Source organism: Mauremys mutica, chromosome 6 (assembly GCF_020497125.1).
Source record: "Mauremys mutica isolate MM-2020 ecotype Southern chromosome 6, ASM2049712v1, whole genome shotgun sequence".
Classification (NCBI taxonomy): domain Eukaryota; kingdom Metazoa; phylum Chordata; order Testudines; family Geoemydidae; genus Mauremys; species Mauremys mutica.
The window spans coordinates 131,468,300-131,493,053 of NC_059077.1; the positions used below are offsets into that span (position 1 = coordinate 131,468,300).

Genomic DNA, 24,754 nt, shown 5'->3' on the forward strand with positions numbered 1-24,754 from the left:
CTCATTGCCATTGTGACGTCCTAGACGTGATAGCTGATGAATTCCTTCATCAAGTAGTAGCTGAACCGACGAGGGGGGGATTCCATTTTAGATTTGGTTTTGGTAAGTAGTGAGGACCTTGTTGAGGAAATGGTTGTAGGGGACAACCTTGGCTCAAGTGATCATGAGCTAATTCGGTTCAAAATAAATGGAAGGATAAACAAAATTGCATCTGAGACTAAGGTTTACGATTTCAAAAGGGCTAACTTTACTAAATTAAGGCGACTAGTTAGTGAAGTAGATTGGACTAACATATTTAGGGATCTAAAGGCGGAAGATGCCTGGGATTATTTCAGGTTGAAGTTGCAGGAGCTGTCAGAGGCCTGTATCCCGAGAAAGGGAAAACGGTCCTTAGGTAGGAGTTTTAGACCGAGCTGGATGAGCAAGCATCTCAGAGGGGTGATTAAGAAAAAACAGAAAGCGTACAAGGAGTGGAAGATGGGAGGGATCAGCAAAGAAACCTACCTTATTGAGGTCAGAGGGTGTAGGGATGCAGTGAGAAAGGCCAAAAGCCGGGTAGAGATGGACCTTGCGAAGGGAATTAAAACCAATAGTAAAAGGTTTTTTAGCCATATAAATAGGAAGAAAACCAAGAAAGAAGAAGTGGGACCGCTTAAAACTGTAAACAGAGTGGAGATTAAGGATAAGCTAGGCATGGCACAATATCTAAACGAATATTTTGCCTCGGTCTTTAATGAGGCTAATGAAGGGCTTAGGAATAGTGGCAGAGTGACTGATGGGAATGAAGGTGTGGGGTTGGAAATTACAGTATCCGAGGTAGAAGCCAAACTTGAACAGCTTAACGGAAGTAAATCAGGCGGCCCGGATAATCTTCATCCTAGAATATTAAAGGAATTGGCGAGTGAAATTGCAAGCCCGTTAGCGATAATATTTAACGAATCTCTAAACTCGGGGGTTGTACCGTTTGACTGGAGATTAGCTAATATAGTTCCTATTTTCAAGAAGGGGAAAAAAAAAGTGACCCGGGTAACTACAGGCCTGTTAGTTTAACATCTGTAGTATGTAAAGTCATGGAAAAAATATTAAAGGAGAGAGTAGTTACGGACCTTGAGGTCAATGGCAATTGGGACAAATTACAGCATGGTTTTACGAAAGGTAGATCGTGCCAAACCAACCTGATCTCCTTCTTTGAGAAAGTAACAGATTTTTTAGACAAGGGAAATGCGGTGGATCTAATATATCTTGATTTCAGTAAGGCGTTTGATACGGTACCGCATGAAGAATTACGGGTTAAATTGGAAAAGATGGGGATCGAAATGAAAATCCAGAGGTGGATAAGGAACTGGTTAAAGGGGAGACTGCAGTGGGTCGTATTGAAAGGTGATCTGTCGGGTTGGAGGGAGGTTACCAGTGGAGTTCCTCAAGGTTCGGTTTTGGGTCTGATCTTATTCAATCTATTTATCGCTGACCTTGGAACCAAAAGTAGGAGTGGGCTGATAAAGTTTGCGGATGACACGAAGTTGGGAGGTATTGCCAATTCGGAGAAGGATCGGGATATCCTCCAGGGAGATTTGGATGACCTTGTAAACTGGAGTATTAGTAATAGGATGAAATTCAATAGTGAGAAGTGTAAGGTTATGCATTTAGGGATGACTAACAGGAATTTTAGTTATAAGCTGGGGACGCACAAGTTGGAAGTAACGGAAGAGGAGAAGGACCTCGGAGTCCTGGTTGATCGCAGGATGACTATGAGTCGGCAGTGTGATGTGGCCGTTAAAAAAGCTAATGCGGTCTTGGGATGCATTAGGCGAGGTATTTCTAGAAGAGATAAGGAGGTGCTAGTCCCGTTACACAAGGCGGTGGTGAGACCTCATTTGGAGTACTGTGTGCAGTTTTGGTCTCCCATGTTTAAGAAGGATGAATTCAAACTGGAATGGGTACAAAGAAGGGCCACTAGAATGATCCGAGGAATGGAAAGCCTGTCGTATGAAAGGAGACTTGAGGAGCTCGGTTTGTTTTCCTTAACCAAAAGAAGGTTGAGAGGAGATATGATTGCTCTCTTTAAATATATCAGAGGGATAAATACCAGGGAGGGAGAGGAATTATTTCAGCTCAGTACTAATGTGGACACGAGAACAAATGGATATAAATTGGCAGTCGGGAAGTTTAGGCTTGAAATTAGACAAAGGTTTCTAACCATCAGGGGAGTGAAATTCTGGAACACCTTACCCAGGGAAACAGTTGGGGCGAAGGAACTCTCTGACTTTAAGATTAAGCTTGATAAGTTTATGGAGGGAATGGTTTGATAGGATAACGTGATTTAGTCAATAGGTCAATAACGTGCAACCACTGGTAATTAGTACCGAGGGTCAATGTTGGGATATTGAAAGTCTTTTTCCTGAGTGTCTGGCTGGAGAGTCTTGCCCGCATGCTCGGGGTTCAGCTGATCGCCATATTTGGGGTCAGGAAGGAATTTTCCTCCAGGGTAGATTGGCAGTGGCCCTGGAGGTTTTTCGCCTTCCTCTGCAGCATGGGGCAGGGGTCGCTTGCTGGAGGATTATCTGCTACTTGAAGTCTTTAAATCAGGATTTGGGGACTTCAACAGCTGAGTCAAGGGAGATAATTATTTCAGGAGTGGGTGGGACAGCTTTTGTGGCCTGCATCTTGCGGGAGGTCAGACTAGATGATCATAATGGTCCCTTCTGATCTTAAGTTCTATGATTCTATGATTCTATGAGTCACCACCCAAGAAATGTATGCACACCACGACCTTGGAAAAACAATTCAAAATGAGATCATACAGTTACTGGCAACAAAAGTCAAACAGAAGATTGTGGCAGATCTGAAGTCAGCAAGATATTACTCTATTATTCTGTACACCTGACATCAGCCATACGGAACAAATGACTTTAATGGTGCCTTTTGTAACAACAACAGAGCCTTGTGAAAATGTCCCTGCAATGACTGTCAGAGAGCATTTTCTAGAATATATTGACATTGATGATACTACAGGAGCTGGTATGACAAACGTGCTTCTTAAAAAGCTGGAAGATATGGGAATTGTGATAGCTGACATGAGAGGTCAGGGCTACGATAATGGTGCCAACATGAGAGGAAAGACCAGAGGAGTGCAGACACGGATCCGAGAATTAAACCCTCAAGCTTTTTTTGTTGCATGCAGTTCTCATTCATTGAACTTGGAGGTCAGGGATGCAGCATCAGCTTCTAGTGAGGCTGCTGAATTTTTTTAATGTAATTCAAAACATCCATGTATTTTTCTCTGCATCAACTCATCAATGGCAAATTTTGAAACATCTGGGAACATCCTCTCTGAGGCTGAAAGTTGAGCGTAGGCGATAAAGCCTATCAAACACCAAATTGAGAAGACAGATGATGCCATAGTTGCCATTATGAAGGATAATGCTATGACAGGAACTGTTCATGGGAGAACAGTAGCAGAGGGAAATGGAATCACCAGAAACATATATAACTTCACATTTCTGTGTGGCTTTGTGTTGTGGCATGACGTACTGTTTGAAATAAGTGTTGTAAGCAAGAGACTCCAAGGTGTTGACCTTGATATATCTGGAGCAATGGAACAACTGGACAAAGCAAAGTCAGACCTACAGTCTTACCGGTCAGATGAGGGATTTCAAAACATTCTGAAGAGTGCACAGAAGTTGGCAGAGAAACTTCACACTGAAGCTATTTTCCCAGCCATTCAAGAATACAAGAGTCACCGAAGAAGACGACATTTTGATTATGAGGCACGGGATAAGCCCATGAGACCCCAAACAACAATTCAAAGTTGAATTCTTTAACCAGGTGCTAGATTGTGCAATACAATCAGTTAAAGAACGTTTCATGCAGCTCAGGGAACACGGCAGTATACTTGGGATGTTGTATGATATTCCAAAACTCCTCACTATACCTGAAGACCACCTACACCAGCAATGCAGGGCACTAGAGACAGTGTAGACACATGATGACATGTGAAATATTGATGTGAGTGATTTAGGTGATGAACTGAAAGCCCTTTCAAGATACATTTCAGCAGGATCAACCCCAAAGGCTGTTCTGGATTATATGTGCACAAATAAGATGACCACCCACTTTCCAAATGCTTTTGTTGCTCTGCGCATACTTCTAACACTTCCTGTAACAGTTACCAGTGGAGAACACAGCTTCTCAAAGCTGAAGTTAATAAAAACACATCTACGCTCCACAATGACACAAGAGAGGCTGGTTGGCCTTGCAACCATCTCAATAGAGCATGTGCTGGCCCAGACTGTGGACCTTCAGGAAGCAGTTCAAATCTTTGCAACCAAGAAAGCATGGAAAGCACCACTTTGATTATTCAAACAGATAAAAATGCCAGTGTATACTATGCAGACAAGAAAAGTTACATTTGCTGTTCAGGTATTTGAAAGTTAAGTGTTATTTAAATTATTTTAACAAGATATTTTAAGTTGTTAGTTCTCCTTTATTGGGGTAGGTAGCAGAACAGTATCATAAGAGGGGAAGAACCGGAAGAAGGCAGAATTGAGACCTTTCAAATTTTTGGCCCAAGTGAGGGGGCATGGGGGTTTCCCTCCAAACTGAGCTTCCCTGCCAAAATGTTGTGGACTGTCCCTGCTGTTGTGGTGTTTTCCCAAATTAATGCTGTGTTCCCTCTCCCTTTACTAAAAGTTTTCACTTGTTATACACGACTCAGTGCTTATGAGGAGGCAGTATTGCCTCTTTAATCTACATTTACACTATCTACACCGCAAACTAAAGATGCGATTCCCAGCTCGCATAGATAAACTCATGCTAGCTCTCAGCTGAGCTAGCACGCCAACAATAGTAGTGTAGCCATGGTAGCACAGGCAGAAGTGGCATGGGCTAGTTGCCCAGAGTTCATAACCATCAGATTCAGGCGGGTTTGTACTTGGGGCGGCTAGTCCATGCTGTAGACCTTGCTGCTTCTGCTGCAGCTACACAACTATTTTTAGCACATGCATCCGATGAAGTGGGTATTCACCCACGAAAGCTCATGCTCCAAAACGTCTGTTAGTCTATAAGGTGCCACAGGACTCTTTGCTATTTTTAGCGCGGTAGCTCAATGAGACCCGGTGCGAGTATTACTTCTGGGGGAATTATGCACTACTACACACACGCAGAATTCATGTCCCCCGCAGATTTTTTCTCCCCCATAGAAAAATGCATTCTGCTGCAGAGGTGCTGCAGTTATTATTCAGAGTTCTGTATTAATATGCCTAGTAAGGAATCTATTTGTCAAAAATCACTTCCTGAATCTTTTTTTGTTGTCTGTATTGTTGCAGACATACTTGTTGACAGGTATTTTGAAATAAATTGCCAAACTAATTAGAATTTATATTGTGCTTATATTGTGTGATTTTGACAAATATGCAGAATTTTGCAGAATTTTAAAATATTGTGTGCAGAATTTTTTATTTGTTGGCATAGAATTCCCCCACGAGTAGAGTATGTCTGTTCCAGCTGGGAACCAGAACCCCGGCCTCTAGAGTAGATGTAGCTTTAGAAGCACCCAGAGGTGATGTTTAGTTTTCTCAGATTTCTGGGAGGCCGCTCAAAATGGTTCTGTTTTGTAATGCTAAGGCCCCGCTCCCAGTTATTGAACCTGGCTCTTCTTGCTGCCAACACCACTTGGCAGAAGGGTTACAAGATAAAAACTTTTGTTAGCCAGGAACATAAGTGTACAGGAATCTGAATATACACAGGCCCAAGTTTACACACTAAGCTGATGTCACTTTTCAGACTAGAACTGCACCATAGGGTGAACTGCAAAGGTAAAGAGGCAGATCCTCAGCTGGTGTAACTTGGTGTTGCTCCAAGCCAGTCGACTTCAGTGGCACTACAGCAGATGAGGATCTGACCCGAACATTAATAATGAATGGCCATGCCTGTTCTCTGGATTAAGAGAGGGGCTGTCAAACTGGCACATCCCACTCGAACACATTTCATTAAAATGGAATATATGTATGTAAGATACATGTGCATAGATAGAAACTGTTGAAGCGAATGCACCTCAGAGATTAATTACTGGGGTCCTTAAACGCCTACTGCTATGTCTGATCTTAGCTGAAAAGTAACATGGATTATGGCACTGCAGCAGCACACATTCTAATTACAGGTGAACTGCAGAGCTAAAATTAAAATTCTTTGTACTAAAATAGCTTGTAAGTAATTAAGTACAGGGCCTGATTCTCCATTCTGTTACACTGGTTCCATACCAGCATAGCTCCATGAAATAACAGGAATTGCACCAGCATAAAACTGGTGTAATGAACAGAAAATCTGGCCTATAATATTTAATTAAACTAAATCACTAATTCAAACTATAATAATGAAATACAGATTGAGTTAAATCTGCAAGTGCTTGGAAGAGAATGAAGTCATGGACAATAAACCAGCAACGGATTTACAAAGGATAAATCACAAGGAATTGCTTTTGGGGAAGGAATTACAAATTTAGCAGAAGCAGAGAATACGGTGATTGCAACACAGTGATTCATGACACCTTACTTGAAAAATTAATTCAAACTGCCTTTGATATGGATACTGTGAAACAGCTCAAAACAAGTGCTCAAGAAATAATGGGTAATAAATCACAATGCACTACTTTGTGGGGCGTTAGGACCTGGCTCCTAACGTTCCCAAAGATGTGGGAGGGGAAGTGGCATCAATCTACACTTACAAATACTTTCAACACACTAAACATGAAGGAGAGTCCTCTTTCTGCAAGCCATTTCCTAACAAACCACCACTCACAATGACCAAAAGTACACTCACAAATTACATCATTTTAACAGATTGATGTTGTTGATCAAGTAGATCCGAATCCTATTCCTGGGAAAGTTCTGTGGAAGAGTTGTAAGAAGAAAATGGATGTGTCATGTGAATAGGATTCTACATCACACTATCCACAGGCAGCAAGCCCTGAATCAAGATTGGGAGTGATGATTTTATCAAAGGCAAAGATTAAGTCCAGTGAACAGCTGCACTTTACAGAAATAATGGAACAAATAAATTAGGCACCTCATGTACAGGAAGGGCAGAGCTGGGGATCTGTGTGTTTCATGGATATTTGGAATGGATGCCAATGTTCATGAAAGTCCCTCTTCACTGTGGCTATCAGGTTCTCTGGAAGTGCGGGTCTAATTTAACTTGTGCCTCATTAAATTGTCAGGCTCATTCTTTGGGGAATTTGCCAGGGCTGAGGATCCAATGTGTTATACAAAGTGAAACAAATAGAAAATAAACTGTCGGGCGGGGTGTGAGCTCAGCAGGGTTGAGAACAGTCTTGAGCAGCTACTGGTAAAATTCAGGAGTAAAAGTTAAACCAATAACCAGAGCTTGTTAAAGGCTCTAACGCCTGCCTTGGGGCTCAGAGGAGATTCTCCCTGGGCCAGGCTAGCCCAGAACTGCAGGGAGTCTCCTACTTCCCTTTCACGCACCTGGGGGAGGCATGGGACTGGGACAGATGACCCAGCCATGGGATCCAGTCTGGCAGTGCCCAGGGGCCAGGGCCCCATCCCTTACAGCCCCACGCCCGCTGGCAGAGCGGGACACCCCCCGCCCCCAAGTCCGTGCAGCCCTGGGAGGGAAGCGCGGGACCCCGACCCCGCTTGTGGTTCCCGGGCTGCTCCTCGGCTCCCGGCCCGGCCCTGCAGCGGGGCCTCGCTCGCAGCGCCAGCCGGGGGCTATTTATAGAGCCGCTGCGCGGCCGCTGGTCCCGCTTGGTGACAGCCGAATATTTTGCCCAGATATGGGCCGGGGCCGCGGGGAGCCGGGGCGCGGGGCGCGGGGGCCGGGAGGGACCCGCGGGCGCGGCGCTTACCGGGCTCGGGGCGCAGGGCCGGGGGCGCACGGCGAGGGCGCAGGGCGAGGGGCGCACGGGCTGCGGCGGCCGCGTCCTGCCGGGGGCTGCGAGATGCGCTGACCTGCGCCGCGTCCTGCCGGGGAGGCGGCTCCGAACCCGGGCGCGCCGCAGCCTCCCAGGGCTGCCACTCAAGCGGGGGGCCGGGCTCCGGGAGCGGCGAGCCCCACGCTGCGCTCCAGGGACCCGGGGCCTTGGGAGCCCCCGGACCGCCCCAGCCCTAATCCCGCCCTTCCACCCCCACCCCCAATCCCCCCAATCTACCTTCCACCCCCACCCCAGCCCTAATCCCGCCCTTCCAACCCCACCCCCAATCCCCCAATCTACCTTCCACCCCCTCCCCAGCCCTAATCCCGCCCTTCCACCCCCACCCCCAATCCCCCAATCTACCTTCCACCCCCACCCCAGCCCTACTCCCGCCCTTACCCCCCCTCCCACAATCTACCTTCCACACCCACCCCAGCCGTACTCCCGCCCTTCCACCCCCACCCCCAATCCCCCAATCTACCTTCCACCCCCTCCCCAGCCCTAATCCCGCCCTTCCACCCCCTCCCCCAATCTACCTTCCACCCCCACCCCAGCCCTAATCCCGCCCTTCCACCCCCACCCCCAATCCCCCAATCTACCTTCCACCCCCTCCCCAGCCCTAATCCCGCCCTTCCACCCCCTCCCCCAATCTACCTTCCACCCCCACCCCAGCCCTAATCCCGCCCTTCCACCCCCACCCCCACCCCCAATCCCCCAATCTACCTTCCACCCCCACCCCAGCCCTAATCCCGCCCTTCCACCCCCACCCCCAATCTCCCCAAACTACCTTCCACCCCCTCCCCAGCCCTAATCCCGCCCTTCCACCCCCACCCCCAAGCTACCTTCCACCCCCACCCCCAATCTATCTTCCACCCCCACCCCAGCCCTAATCCCGCCCTTCCACCCCCACCCCCAATCTACCTTCCACCCCCACCCCAGCCCTAATCCCGCCCTTCCAACCCCACCCCCAATCCCCCAATTACCTTCCACCCCCACCCCAGCCCTAATCCCGCCATTCCAACCCCACCCCAATCCCCCAATCTACCTTCCACCCCCACCCCAGCCCTAATCCCGCCCTTCCACCCCCACCCCCAATCCCCCAATCTACCTTCCACCCCCACCCCAGCCCTAATCCCGCCCTTCCACCCCCACCCCCAATCTCCCCAAACTACCTTCCACCCCCTCCCCAGCCCTAATCCCGCCCTTCCAACCCCACCCCCAATCTACCTTCCACCCCCACCCCCAATCTAGCTTCCACCCCCACCCCAGCCCTAATCCCGCCCTTCCACCCCCACCCCCAATCTACCTTCCACCCCCTCCCCAGCCCTAATCCCGCCCTTCCAACCCCACCCCCAATCCTCCAATCTACCTTCCACCCCCTCCCCAGCCCTAATCCCGCCCTTCCAACCCCACCCCAGTCCCCCCAATCTACCTTCCATCCCCACCCCAGCCCTAATCCCGCCCTTCCAACCCCACCCCCAATCCCCCCAATTTACCTTCCACCCCTCCCCAGCCCTATTCCCGCCCTTCCAACCCCACCCCCAATCCCCCCAATCTACCTTCCACCCCCTCCCCAGCCCTAATCCCACCCTTCCAACCCCACCCCAATCCCCCAATCTACCTTCCACCCCCTCCCCAGCCCTAATCCCGCCCTTCCAACCCCACCCCCAATCCCCCCAATCTACCTTCCACCGCCACCCCAGCCCTAATCCCGCCCTTCCACCCCCACCCCCAATCTACCTTCCACCCCCACCCCAACCCCAATCCCACCCTTCCAACCCCACCCCCAATCCCCCAATCTACCTTCCACCTCCTCCCCAGCCCTAATCCCGCCCTTCCCACCCCACCCCCACTCCCCCAATCTACCTTCCACCCCCACCCGAGCCCTAATCCCGCCCTTCCAACCCCACCCCAATCCCCCCAATCTACCTTCCACCCCCACCCCAGCCCTAATCCCGCCCTTCCAACCCCACCCCCAATCTACCTTCCACCCCCACCCCAACCCCAATCCCCCCCTTCCAACCCCACCCCCAATCCCCCAATCTACCTTCCACCCCCTCCCCATCCCTAATCCCGCCCTTCCAACCCCACCCCAATCCCCCAATCTACCTTCCACCCCCACCCGAGCCCTAATCCCGCCCTTCCAACCCCACCCCAGTCCCCCCAATCTACCTTCCACCCCCACCCCATCCCTAATCCCGCCCTTCCAACCCCACCCCAATCCCCCCAACTGCCCAATCTACCTTCCACCCCCACCGAGACCTAATCACCCCCACCCAAAACCTAATCACTCCCACCAGACTTTCCACCCCCTCCCCAGCCCTAATCCCGCCCCAATCACCCCAATCTACTTTCCTCCCCCTCCCCAGCCCTAATCTCACCCTCACCGATCTTCCATGCCCGCCCCAGACCTAATCCTACCCGGCCCGGCCCAACTGACCTTCCAACCCCACTCCAGACCTAACCCAACCTTCCATCCTCCTCCCCATCACCCAGGCCCCAATCCCGTTCCCCATCCATCAAACCCCACCACCCCAATCCCCATAGCCAGCCCATAATCCCACTCACTAACACCCCCCCCCGGCTGTAGTCCCCCTCCCCAGGCCCTAATCTCATCTGCTACCTCCCACCCCAAATACCAACTTCCAACCCCCCAACTACCCAGTTCCCCTCTCCATATCCTACTCTTGCCCTCCAACCCCTCACTGCCTCATCCCACAGACCCTAATTCCCACCCCAGACAATAATCCCACACCACAGCCACCATACTGTGCCAAATCCCCGAGCCCCTCATGTCCTTCTCCAGCCCCCTGCAACCCCAACATTAGTCCCACCCTCAAAACCCCCACTGCTTCTAATCCCCTTTCCCAACCCTAATCTCACTAATCCATCCCCCTCACCAATCCTAATCCAGCCTTCCTACCCCCCCCCGAACACCCAGCATCCAATCCTGCTCCCCAGACCCCATATCCCACCCACTAAACTCCCCACCGTGACGGGTTGGATCACAGAAACTCCTTTGGGGCTGCCAACTGATAGAATCATAGAATCTCAGGGTTGGAAGGGACCTCAGGAGGTATCTAGTCCAACCCCCTGCTCAAAGCAGGACCAAACCCAACTAAATCATCCCAACCAGGACCTTAAAAACCTCTAAGGAAGGAGATTCCACCACCTCCCTAAGTAACCCATTCCAGTGCTTCACCACCCTACTAGTGAAAATATTTTTCCTAATATCCAACCTAAACCTCCCCCACTGCAACTTGAGACCATTACTCCTTGTTCTGTCATCTTCTACCACTGAGAACAGTCTAGATCCATCCTCTTTGGAACCCTCTTTCAGATAGCTGAAAGCAGCTATCAAATCCCCCCTCATTCTTCTCTTCTGCAGACTAAACAATCCCAGTTCCCTCAGCCTCTCCTCATAAGTCATGTGCTCCAGCCCCCTAATCATTTTTGTTGCCCTCCACTGGACTTTCCAATTTTTCCACATCCTTCTTGTAGTGTGGGGCCCAAAACAGGACACAGTACTCCAAATGAGGCCTCACCAGTGCCGAATAGAGGGGAATGATCACATCCCTCGATCTGCTGGCAATGCCCCTACTTATACAACCCAAAATGCCATTAGCCTTCTTGGCAACAAGGGCACACTGTTGACTCATATCCAGCTTCTCATCCACTGTAACCCCTAGGTCCTTTTCTGATGTGCTGAGACGACTTCTGTCCCTGCTTTCCCAGCCAGCTCAGGACTCCAGCACCCTGTCTTGTTGAGTCAGACACGCCCGTCTGCTCCAACACAGACCCAGGGTCTGAACCATGTGACCCAAAGCTGAAGACTTAACTGAAAGCAACTTAAGAAGTGTTCCTGTCCTTAACACTCAGATGCCCAACTCCCAATGGGGTCTAAACCCCAAATAAATCCATTTTACCCTGTATAAAGTTTATGCACCCATTTTTCATGTCCTCTGTGTATATATATCTTCCTACTGTATTTTCCAAATCCGGAGAGAGCCATCTTTCTTCACTATTGGAACGATAGGAGTGGCCCATGAGCTATGGGTAACTGGTATTAGGACTCCATTGGTGACCAGGCGCTCCAGGTCTGCTTCAACTTTTGGCCTGATGGCATATGGCACAGTTCGGGCTTTCAGATATTTTGGTGGACTGTCAGGTTTAATGTTCAATGTCACAGTGATTCCCTTCATACTTCCCAGATCCTCTCCAAAAACAGCAAGTCTGCAGGGCTATTAATCGCATCCTGCTCCAAAAGACCGTGACTCTGGGCAACGTGCGTGACGTTGTGGATGGCTTTGCACAAATGGGCGTCCCTAACTGCGGAGGGGCGATGGCACACACATTCCAATTCTGGCACCAGCCCACCTAGCCACCCAGTACATTAATTGCAAGGGGTATTTCTCAATGGTTCTCTAGGCGCTTGTGGATCATCGTGAGCATTTCACAGACATTAACGCAGGCTGGTCCAGAAAGGTGCATGACGCACACATCTGTCAGAACACTGGCCTGTTCAAGAAGCTGCAAGCAGGGACTTTTTTCCCAGATGAGAAGATCACTGTGTGGGAAATCGAAATGCCCATTGTGATCCTGGGAAGCCCTGCCTACCCCTTAATGCTGTGGCTCATGAACTCATACACAGGACAACTTGACAGCAGCAAGGAGAGGTTCAACAACAGGCTGAGCAAGTGCAGAATGACTGTGGAGTGTGCTTTTGGCTGTTTAAAAGCCTGCTGGCGATGCCTCTGTGGGAAGCTGGATATGGCCAATGACAATATTCCTATGCGGCCGCGTGCTGTACACTCCATAATATTTGTGAAGGGAAGGGTGAAAGCTTCACTCAGGGCTGGACCGCAGATGCTCAGCATCTGGAGGCTGAGTTTGAACAGCCGGAGACCAGGGCTATTAGAGGGGCACAGCACAGGGCCATAGGGATCAAGGATGCTTTGAGGCAGCAATTTGAAGCTGAAAGCCACTAATATTTGTTGCTATGCTCGGGATTGCAGTGCTTGTCATGCTAGGTGCATGCTAGGCGATTGGTGCATATGATGGAAGAAGGGGACTTAACATAAATGTATGTTGCTTTGCTGTGCTCTTTTTGCTTTCACTTAATAGAATTAAGATTGCTTTCAAACCAACACAATTCTGTTATTGAAAGACAACAACCAGAGGAGAGAGTCAAACACAAAAATTCGTCATCAGGGAGGGGGATGGGGGAAGGGAAGGTCTCAAGAGGAGGAGGGGTCCCAGGATGGCTACAGATTTGTGTATGTCCAGGGTCATACCCAACTTTCTCCTTTGGAGTACGATGCAGCAGGTGCTGTACTTCAGCAGGGCCAAACTGCAGATGGATGGGTGTTGAGTGCAGTGGGTAGTGGGAGTCCACACTGCTGGACCGTGAGGAGTGGAATGCTGTGGGTAGAGAGTGAAGCCAGGAAGTTGATAACAGTGTGTGTGTGTGTGTGTGTGTGTGTGTGTGTGTGTGTGTGTGTGTGTGTGTGTGTGTGTGTGTGTGTGTGTGTGTGTGTGTGTGTGTGTGTGTGTGCGTGCGTGAGAGAGAGAGAGAAGTGCATGGGAAAGAGTTTTGCGACAGCGGCTGCAGGGGAGGGCGGGTGTGGAGCTGCTCGGTTTGGAGAGCTAGTATCACCTGGAGCGTGTCCACTTGGTGCTCCATAACTCTTAAGAGCCGCTCTGTGGCTTCTTTCTGGTGTGCCGAATTCTCCTTTCGGTCCCTCTTCTCACTGTCCCGCCACTCCTTCAATTCCTGTTTCTCAGCGGCTGAGTGCATCATAACCTCATGGAGAAAAGCCTCCTTAGATCTTTGTGACCGCTTTCTAATTCATTTATCAATAATGATATTTCCATTTAAATCTTTCAGCGGAGCTGTTTTCTTCTTGCTTGAAGAGCATTCTGAAATACTTCTACCACTGGTTGAGAACAAAAGGACAGTGTGAACCATCTACAAAATATCTCCCAACACCATAACACTGAAAAATGAGAAAGGCTTGAAGAGTAATGCAAAAGGAGGCCAGGAGGTGTGCTCAAGATTTTTGGCTGAAACTCTGTGATGATATTCAGAAAGCAGCTGACACAGGTGATAGCTGTGGAATGTACAAAAGCATCAAACGAGCAATTGGTCCAAGCAAGAAAACAGCTCCGCTGAATGATTTAAATGGAAATATCATTATTGAGAAACGAAAACAACTTATAGAATTCTATACGCCAGTGAGACTGAAATCAAACATGAGGAGCTCGAAGGATTAGCACACTTCGAAGTTATGATCAATTTGGACAACAAGGCTCCATTAGAAGATTTGCAGAAAGCCATTAAATTGATCCCTGTTGAACATCGTTGGAAAAGTTATCACTCGCATTATGTGCCCTACGCTGCAATCTCTAGGTGAAAGAATCTATCTTGAGAGTCAATGTGGTTTTTACTCCGGATTCTCCACCACTGAGATGATATTTTCAGTCAAAGCAACTACAAGAGAAGTGTAGAGAAAAACGAATGCCACTGTACATAGCCTTCATCAGTCTGACGGAGGCCTTCAATGTGCTCAATGTGTTCTGAAGAAACTGGGTCCCCTCCAACCCAAAAATTGTTGAACATCATTCGTTCATTACATCAAGAAATTAGGGCAACTGTACCATATGGAAACACAGAATCAAATGCCTTTGACATCAATAACAGAGTGAAACGGGTGTGTCTTTGCCCCCATAATCTTTAACATCTACTTTTCAGTCTTGCTTTTTCATGCATTTAAGGACAGCAATGATGGTGTTTATCTTCGAACCAGACTAGATGGAGTCTTGCGCAACATCACAAGGTTTAGAGCAGAGAGCCAGGTGAAAGAGCCGGTTCTGAGAGATTTCCTGTTTGTGGATGACGCAGCCTTAGTTGCCCACAGTGAATCTTCCCTGTAAAATCTCTTGGGTAGATATTCTGTGTCATGCAAGAGCTTCGGGTTGACAATTAGTTTCATGAAGACTGTGATCATGTACCAAAAGGTGGAAGAGCCAATGCCTGACATCACCCTGGTTTCATCAACAGGTTTTGCTACTTGGGTTCTACAACGTTCAGACTGAACTGACTAACAGAATCGGAATTTCAGGCTATTACAGAAATGTGCATGGAATAACCGCAAACTGTCAATTAAGGTGAAGATGCAAATCTATGAGACTTGTGTGTTGTCATCCCTGCTTTACAGTTGAGAAACGTGACTACATATGCCAGGCAAGTCAGGAGGCTGAACAGCTTCCACATGAGATGCCTGGACAAGATCCTGAAAATCAAGTGGGAAGACAAAATACCAAACACGGAGGTGTTGTAGTGCGCAGGACTGACACACTTAGGAACCACTCTGAAGAGGAGGTTGCGATGGCTCAGTCATGTCAGGAGAATGGGAGGAGACTGTATCCCCAAGAATATTTTGTACAGCGAGATTCGAGACGGCCCTAGAAAGCAGGGTTGCCCTTTATGGCAGTACCACAATGAGTGCAAAAATGATATGAAGTCGTTCAACATCAATGTAGAAAGCTGGGAGGAGCACGCCGAGTCCTGTCCAATCTGGAAGGAGTACTGGGTTCAGCTCAGCATGATCCAGGGGATGGAAGCAAAGCAAGAAAGAAAAAAGCAGTGTGCTGTAATCTTGGATTTTAACTCAGATAACACATGGATCTGTGAAATTTGTAACAAGCTGTGTGGCTCCTGAATTGGGCTTGTCAGCCACAAGCGGATTCATCAGGCACCTGACTAGACCTTATACCTGATGATCCGTGGATCGACTGTTATCTCTGTATATTGTGGCAGAGCTCTGACCTTGCTCCCGTGGGTCCTGCACTTCTAGGCGGTTTACGCTAGCCTCGGTGGCTCACTGTGACCCTCCACGTAGCCCTTCTCTCTCTGTAGGGCCAGGGTTACAGTCTACTGAGCCCTTCTCATCACAGGCCAGCAAGGAGGTTGGTGAGAGAACTCCCACAGTCTCTGTTGCTCCTACAACCTGGTACCAAAACAGTTTAGCCTCCTGTCCTGACAGGAGCCTGACTTCCCCTCCCAGGAGATGTTCCTGTAGTGGTGGGTTGGGGGGAACCCGGGCCCGCCCTCTACTCCGGGTTCCGGCCCAGGGACCCTAATGGTAGCAGCTGTTGGCAGCCAACCTTCCACTGCCAGAGTTGCTACATTTCCCTGGGCCACTTCCCCACAGCTCTCCTGCTTCTCCCTTCTTCACCCTTACCTTAGGGCTCCTTTAACGATGGTCTGAGGGTGTCGTCATTAACCAGCCCTTCAGCTGCACTTCCTCTCCTCTGGCTCCCTGGCTCTTCCCTGCCTGACTGGAGTGAGCCCTTTTTATAGCATCAGTGGGGCCTTAATTAGAGTCAGGTGGTGACATTAGCTTAATGGCCTCACCTGACTCTTTGCAGGTTAATTGGAGTCAGGTGTTCTCATTAGCCTGGAGCAGCCCCTGCTCTGGTCAGTCAGGGAACAGAAAACTGTTAATCCAGTGGCCAGTATATCTGCCTTCTGCTATTCTGCTGTACCCAACTGGCCTGGGTGTGTCACAATATACAAACAGACATCAGACAAGACATTGTGGACAAAAGACTTTGCTGGTTGCTTCCCTCACACCTTGGAAGAGGGTATGTGCACAAGTCCTCTTCCCATTGTAGCTTGAATGCAGGAGGAAGGGAAGAAAATGCCTGTTAAGGAGAAATTGGGATCTTTCTGCTCTCTGAACTCTGAGGGGCAAAGATTTCTAAACATAAGCAAGAGATCCCAAGCTGCTTGGCATGGGTTAGCCCCAAAGGACATGAACGCTTGCTTGTTATGGCAACTTCTATTACCTTTTAAATGAAAGATTGTACCTCATCGTGTGAGCATGTTACCTGCTTTAACCTTGTCAATAACGAGTTCTTTTTCCTAGTTAAAAAACCTTGAGTTAGTTTGTTACAGGATTGGCTACAAGCGTTGTCTTTGGTCGGAGATCTGAGTACAAATGACCTCGGGTAAGTGACCGCTCCTTTGGGACTGGGAGCAACCTTAATATTGTGATTTTTGGTGCAGGGGACCATCACAGAGGCAGGCTTGCTGGGCGGCACAATAGATTGGCCTACCCACGGGGACTGTCTGTTCCCTGTTGAGGTTGTCATAATGCCTGAGGAGGTCACACTTGTTACTTGGTTGGTGAAATTGCAGCAGCAGTTTTGAGACAATATTTACCATTTGTAACTCTAGATACACTGTATTCACACTCTACACACCGCTGCAATAATATGTGTACAAAGTATGACTTGTGAGGTATCACAGGGAAACTAATAACATGCTGGTTATTAACAACATTGTAAAATGCATGTGTTAACCTTACACGTGAATTCCCCCACAAGACAATGAGAGCTTAGCTATATAAAGGTGATAAACAGGTTGTCGTAGACAAGGGACTGTGGGTTACCTCAATTTACATATTAGCCATAAAAAAGCACTCAAGCTAAACCAGTAGGGACCTCAAGAGACAGAGAATTAGCATGACTCCTGCACCCCAGAGACACAGGAGACTGGAACACCAGGAGGCCTTCCTGACTTGAAAGACAGAAACAATCCCTTTGGGAATATAAGGAATACAGAGAAACTCCTTCTGCATCCTTCACCTTATGGCAAAAAATAAACCAAGAGATTTGATCTCTTTGATGATCTTGGCCAGGGTGGGAAGGAGACTGGGTGAGAGAAAAGCCATCCTGAACAAAGACTGTCCTGCTAGATTAAGTTTTAGACTTTTAGATGTTTTCATGTTTATTTGTTTGTAACCAGATTTTATCCCTTATACTTGAACTCACTTCAAACCTCTCTTTTTGTTAATAAACGTGTTTTAGTTTTACTCTAAACCGACCCAGTGCTGTGATTGACATGGAATGATTGTTAACTCCAGCTAAAGTAACAAAACGCAGTGCTTTTGTCTCTAAAGGCACAACAGACCTTACTGCTCCTCTGAGCGCTCCAGGAGAGGGCTGGACGTTTCACGGAAGATGTTTTTTGGGAAATTCGGGCTGTGTTGGAGTCACTTGGCTAGTAGCAACCGAGGCTGCAGGAGATCAGAGTGTGGCTGTGGTGTAACAAACAAGCCCCTGGAGTCAGAATCCCAGAATCAGGGATGTCAGCCCCCAACCCGCGCAGGGAGGCTGCGGCTCCAGCTGTGACCCACCTACCCCCATATACATGTGGAGAGGCTGCTGCTCCAGCTGTCACCCTCCAAGTAGACAGGCTGATTTTCCTCCTGATGAAGACACAGATCCTACAGATAGGTAGTTTTCCTTTCGATCAGTGGTCTCTAACCTTTTTAACCACAAGATCATCTTTTGAATTTAGGTACAACCCAGGATTTACCTCAAAGAAAATGTAGAAAGAACAGTTTATTATGTTATGTAAAGCTGAGATCAACTGCTTAATATACATAATGATACATTTTCCCTGCTTACCGAGTCTCAGTGCAACACTTGTGACTGCACATTATCTACCATTGTCTTGAAATTCGGGTTGTAATTTGAAATAGCTAGTCGGATGCAGTCCTGCAAATAAGAACATAAGAACAGAAGAATGGCCGTACCGGGTCAGACCAAAGGTCCATCTAGCCCAGTATCTGTCTACCGACAGTGGCCAATGCCAGGTGCCCCAGAGGGAGTGAACCTAACAGGCAATGATCAAGTGATCTCTCTCCTGCCATCCATCTCCATCCTCTGCCGAACACAGGCTAGGGACACCATTCTTTACCCATCCTGGCTAATAGCCATTTATGGACTTAGCCACCATGAATTTATCCAGTCCCCTTTTAAACATTGTTATAGTCCTAGCCTTCACAACCTCCTCAGGGAAGGAGTTCCACAAGTTGACTGTGCGCTGCGTGAAGAAGAACTTCCTTTTATTTGTTTTAAACCTGCTGCCTATTAATTTCAATTGGTGACCCCTAGTTCTTGTATTATGGGAATAAGTAAATAACTTTTCCTTATCCACTTTCTCAACATCACTCATGATTTTATATACCTCTATCATATCCCCCCTTAGTCTCCTCTTTTCCAAGCTGAAGAGTCCTAGCCTCTTTAATCTCTCCTTATATGGGACCCTCTCCAAACCCCTAATCATTTTAGTTGCCCTTTTCTGAACCTTTGATAGTGCTAGAATATCTTTTTTGAGGTGAGGAGACCACATCTGTACACAGTATTCGAGATGTGGGCGTACCATGGATTTATATAAGGGCAATAATATACTCTCAGTCTTATTCTCTATCCCCTTTTTAATGATTCCTAACATCCTGTTTGCTTTTTTGACCGCCTCTGCACACTGCGTGGACATCTTCAGAGAACTATCCACGATGACTCCAAGATCTTTTTCCTGACTCGTTGTAGCTAAATTAGCCCCCATCATGTTGTATGTATAGTTGGGGTTATTTTTTCCAATGTGCATTACTTTACATTTATCCACATTAAATTTCATTTGCCATTTTGTTGCCCAGTCACTTAGTTTTGTGAGATCTTTTTGAAGTTCTTCACAATCTGCTTTGGTCTTAACTATCTTGAGTAGTTTAGTATCATCTGCAAACTTTGCCACCTCACTGTTTACCCCTTTCTCCAGATCATTTATGAATAAATTGAATAGGATTGGTCCTAGGACTGACCCTTGGGGAACACCACTAGTTACCCCTCTCCATTCTGAGAATTTACCATTAATTCCTACCCTTTGTTCCCTGTCCTTTAACCAGTTCTCAATCCATGAAAGGACCTTCCCTTTTATCCCATGACAGCTTAATTTACGTAAGAGCCTTTGGTGAGGGACCTTGTCAAAGGCTTTCTGAAAATCTAAGTACACTATGTCCACCGGATCCCCCTTGTCCACATGTTTGTTGACCCCTTCAAAGAACTCTAATAGATTAGTAAGACATGATTTCCCTTTACAGAAACCATATTGACTATTGCTCAACAGTTTATGTTTTTCTATGTGTCTGACAATTTTATTTAATTTTATTATCTGTGAGGCGGGTGCGATACTTGGACTTGATACTCTTCATTTGTGAGAACACCATCTCACACAGATAGCTTACTTTGGTTCCACCTTTCACTTTTAAAGCACAGGACAATAGAAGGGGCTACTTTTCTTGATTTACAAGTCCCCAAAAATCACTGTCCCTTGATCTGGCTTTCAGCTCAATGTCACTTTGCATGGTCTTTATTAATTCCACTACTTTGTAAATCAAATACCTGATTGAATGTTGCAGCCCACCCACCAAAGTCTGCTAGAAGGAACGGATTTGAGATAGACATGATGATTGGCTCCATCATGTCTAATTCCTGAAATTGCCCATTGAACTCCTCTGCTAATTTGGTCAGCTGTGCACAGAACTTTTCTGGGTGGAACCATTATTTTGTGTCTTCAATTTTTTCTAGTATTTTCTCCAGACTCAGGAAGTGCTTTAACTGGGAGGACCACAGACCCAGTTTCAATTTGAATGCATTCACCACAAGAATCATTGTTGTAAGTCTCTGGCCTTTCCCTGCAGTTCGCAATTTGGATATTCTGTCAGTAAGGAACCTGAAGTATAGCAGCCATGAACTTTCTGACAGCTCATTGCAGTTTGTTCCTTGATTTTAGAAAAGTGAGGATTTCGGGCATTAAATCCAAAAATCTGTGCAGGACTTTCCCCCTCACATCTGCACGGACGAGCAGCTCACCATAAGCAGCATCCACTTCGCCAAGTAAAGATTTAACCTGGTGGTGCTGGAGGGCTCTTGCTCAAATCGAGTCTTCCCGAACAAGACCACCAGGTAGTCAGGAGGGGAGGAGGCAACGGCCAGGGGTAGCAGCAGCAGCAGCAGGAGAATCGATGGCAGGGGCAGTAAAGAGTGGGAGGAAGTAACAGCAAAAGGTAAAAGGGCTGGGTGGGGTGGATAAAAGAGATGGGAAAACCGAACTGGGATTGAGGCTGCAGCAGGAAGGATGAAAAGTAGAGAGGTGGCGAGAAGGAGTAGCAAAAACTGGGGGATAAGTGGATGAGAAGCAGCAGGAGACAGAGGAGCCAACAGCAGGGGAAGGGGCAGCCGTAACCCCAAGGTAATGGGGCAGGAGGAGAAGCCACTTCCTAGCAGATGAAAGTTGCCTATATCAATGCATCTTGTAGTCCCCAAAGGAGCTCAGCTGAGACCTGGCTGTCGAGCCCCTCGCTCGCTCTGCCTGGTCATTGCAATTGGCCCTTCTCTCTGCTGGTGACGTGTAAAACCAAAAAAGTGTGAACAGCTACGACACCACGTCATGATCACTAGAGTCCCAGTGCAGTTCTCACCTGGGGCTCCGTGAAAGGAGAAAGGAGGGTGTCCTGGTTTGTCGTGCAGGGGGAGGTTCAGGGGACATTGTGTCCACATCCTATCCGCCCCATTGCAGGAAGAAAAAACTCCAGCTCACGCCACACTTTAAAGAAGCCCCAATCAACTCCACAGGGAAACCGGCTCTGCGGAAGCTTTGAACAGGGGGAGGTTAGACAGAGAGTAGGGTCAGAGACCGGAAGGTGGATTGTGGGGGGCGGGGGGGATGGGGAGCCAGGCTCCCCGGGAAGAGGAAGGGGATGATGAAGAGCAGGTGAGGTGACTTCTCCTCTGGGAATGGAAGGCGAGCGGTGATCCTGTGAAGCAGAGGGATAGGAGTGGGGCTGGGAGCGGAAGGGAGGGAAATGTGGGGTTTGCCAGTATAGCTTATTTGGCATGGAGGCGCTGGATAAGATACTGATCAGTGCACGACTTGGCTGGGATGAGCTAGTTTGGCTAAGGACGCTCTGCCGCACAGTAGAGCAGCGCTCTAGCTTCGAGCTAAGTGCTCCTCTTGTAGCCTGGCCGGGGCGGCGAGTTGTATGGGCCCATGGTGCCCGTGCTCCACCGATATGAGAGCACAGCGGCCTGGCTCCACCAAAGTTTGGGGCCGGGTCTCTGCCCCGGACAACACGTCCCTGCAGCCTGGGGATGTGTCTCCTCATGCTGCCCCTGCCCCGAGTGCCAATGGGAGCTGCAGGGGCAGTGCCTGTGGGCAGCGGTGCCAAGACTCCTCTGGCCCCCCGTCTAGGAGCTGCTGCCAGAGAGGGGGTGCGGGTCGCTTTTGGGAACCGCCCAGGGTAAGCGCTGCACCCCTCACCCTCTCCTGCACCCCAACCCCCTGCCCAGCCCAGTGCCTGCCCCCAAACTCCCTCCCACAGCCTGCCCCTGCCCCACTTTCTGCTCCCAACGCCCTGCCCAGCCCAGCGCCTGCCCCCAAACTCCCTCCCAGAGCCTGCCCCTGCCCCACTTTCTGCTCCCCAACCCCCTGCCCAGCCCAGCGCCTGCCCCCAAACTCCCTCCCACAGCCTGCCCCTGCCCCACTTTCTGCTCCCAACGCCCTGCCCAGTCCAGCGCCTGCCCCCAAACTCCCTCCCAGAGCCTGCCCCAGCCCCACTTTCTGCTCCCAACGCCCTGCCCAGTCCAGCGCCTGCCCCCAAACTCCCTCCCAGAGCCTGCCCCTGCCCCACTTTCTGCTCCCAACCCCCTGCTCCAGCCCAGCGCCTGCCCCCAAACTCCCTCCCAGAGCCTGCCCCTGCCCCACTTTCTGCACCCAACACCTGCCCAGTCCAGCGCCTGCCCCCAAACTCCCTCCCAGAGCCTGCCCCTGCCCCACTTTCTGCACCCAACGCCCTGCCCAGTCCAGCGCCTGCCCCCAAACTCCCTCCCACAGCCTACCCTTGCTCCACTTTCTGCTCCCAACGCCCTGCCCAGTCCAGCGCCTGCCCCCAAACTCCCTCCCAGAGCCTGCCCCTGCCCCACTTTCTGCACCCCAACCCCCTGCTCCAGCCCAGCGCCTGCCCCCAAACTCCCTCCCAGAGCCTGCCCCTGCCCCACTTTCTGCACCCCAACCCCCTGCTCCAGCCTCAAGCCTGCACCCAAACTCCCTCCCAGAGCCTGCCCCTGCCCCACTTTCTGCACCCCAACCCCCTGCTCCAGCCTCAAGCCTGCCCCCAAACTCCCTCCCAGAGCCTGCCCCTGCCCCACTTTCTGCACCCCAACCCCCTGCTCCAGCCTCAAGCCTGCCCCCAAACTCCCTCCCAGAGCCTTAGGCAGGTGGGGGGGGGTGGAGGGGGGAGGACTTGAACCTGTTCTGGGCACCACCAAAAATGATACAACCCTGCCCCCCCTGGGCCTGGCCTCTGTTCCTTACACACCCACCTCTCCTGGCCAGTCATGCGCCCTGCATATGTGCATGGTGTGCAAACCCTGTCCATTAGCACCAACAGGTATCCCAGGTACACTATTGCTGACACGCTGGTTGTGACGGTCCCACACGGACAGCTCACCATGGTACAAACACACGCACACAGCTGTCCACGTAATAACCATCCCGGCCACACCCGCTCCTTGCTGAGCACCCCAGGAAGTGACTGGATTTTCTGCGGGAAGGCAGAGGCACTATCCCTCCCCTGCCTGAGGTTAGTGTAGCCTCTTCCCTGCCAGTCCCTTCTCCTTATTCAGCATTAATGTCACCCCGAACGGCTCAGTCAACATCCCAAATTCACCCAATGAATTGTGTTATTCCAGGTATGAAAATGAATGACCCAACATCAAAACCAGTTGGAATTCGCAGTGAGAAGGCATCAGTGATTCCCTTCCCCTGCCTGGCTGGGAGCTCCAGGATTTGCCCTGGAAACAGGCTCTGCTCCATTAATGGTATTTCAAGGCCCAGTCAGGAGCCTGGAGTATTTCATTTCAAGGTGACTGTTGTTGTGAACCCCCTGCAGCCTCTGCTAGGCTAACTTGCTCTTTTGTGTGGGATGCGGCGGGATGCGTCCTGCATGGGTGCGGGGCGGCTCCTTTACTCAGAGCTGTTCTCAAGCTGGGGCTTCCTTTGACTGGCAACGTTGGTTCCCCCCCTCCCCCAGCGCCTGTTGAGCTGCTGTGGATTCCCTCCCTGCCGGACGCGGCTGGGGAACTGAGGGGGATTCCCACCCCGAACCGCAGCAGCTGGTGAGCCCGGGGGGTTTCGCCCCAGCTGTAGTGTGGCAAGGGAGCACCCATCGGCCCTGGCTGGAACTGTTCTGTGCAGAAGCAGCAGCGCCGCGTTCCTGCCCAGGTTAGGGAGTGGGTGATGGGCAGTTTTCTGCTGACTCCTTTTCAGGACCAGAGGACCGGCAGCAATTTAAGGCAGTGAGCCCAGCCCAGCCTAGGTCCTCAACACCTCCCTGTTCCTTTAAGCACGTTTCAAGTGTAAGGAGGCGGCGACAACACCCACTGAGAAGGGATCCATCAAATCAGCGCCATGTCTACCACAGCAGCATTGCAGCCTGTGGTTCGGACAGAGCCGCATCGCAGCTGTACTAAGCCCTGGTCTACACTACGAGTTTAGGTCGAATTTAGCAGCATTAGATCGATTTAACCCTGCACCTGTCCACACGACTAAGCCATTTTTGGCAACTTAAAGGGCTCTTAAAATCGATTTCTGTACTCCTCCCCGACGAGGGGATTAGCGCTGAAATCGACCCTGATGGGTTGAATTTGTGGTAGTGTGGACACAATTTGATGGTATTGGCCTCCGGGAGCTATCCCAGAGTGCTCCATTGTGACTGCTCTGGACAGTACTCTCAACTCAGATGCACTGGCCAGGTAGACAGGAAAAGCCCCACAAACTTTTGAATTTCATTTCCTGTTTGGCCGGCATAGTGAGCTGATCAGCACAGGCGACCATGGAGTCCCAGAATCACAAAAGAGCTCCAGCATGGACCCAACGGGAGGTACGGGCTCTGATCGCTGTATGGGGAGACGAATCCG

At 49.6% G+C, this 24,754-nt stretch overlaps 1 protein-coding gene across 3 annotated transcripts in view; it reads right to left on the minus strand.

The window, feature by feature from the left end:
- Window positions 1-8,004, minus strand: part of TMOD1 (tropomodulin 1) — an 81,388-nt gene extending 73,384 nt beyond the window's left edge. For all 3 annotated transcript variants that reach the window (XM_045020113.1, XM_045020115.1, XM_045020114.1), the window contains exon 1: window positions 7,865-8,004. The gene's annotated coding sequence lies outside the window, so the exon portion shown is untranslated. The remainder of the gene's footprint in view (window positions 1-7,864) is intronic.
- Window positions 8,005-24,754: the final 16,750 nt, after the last annotated feature.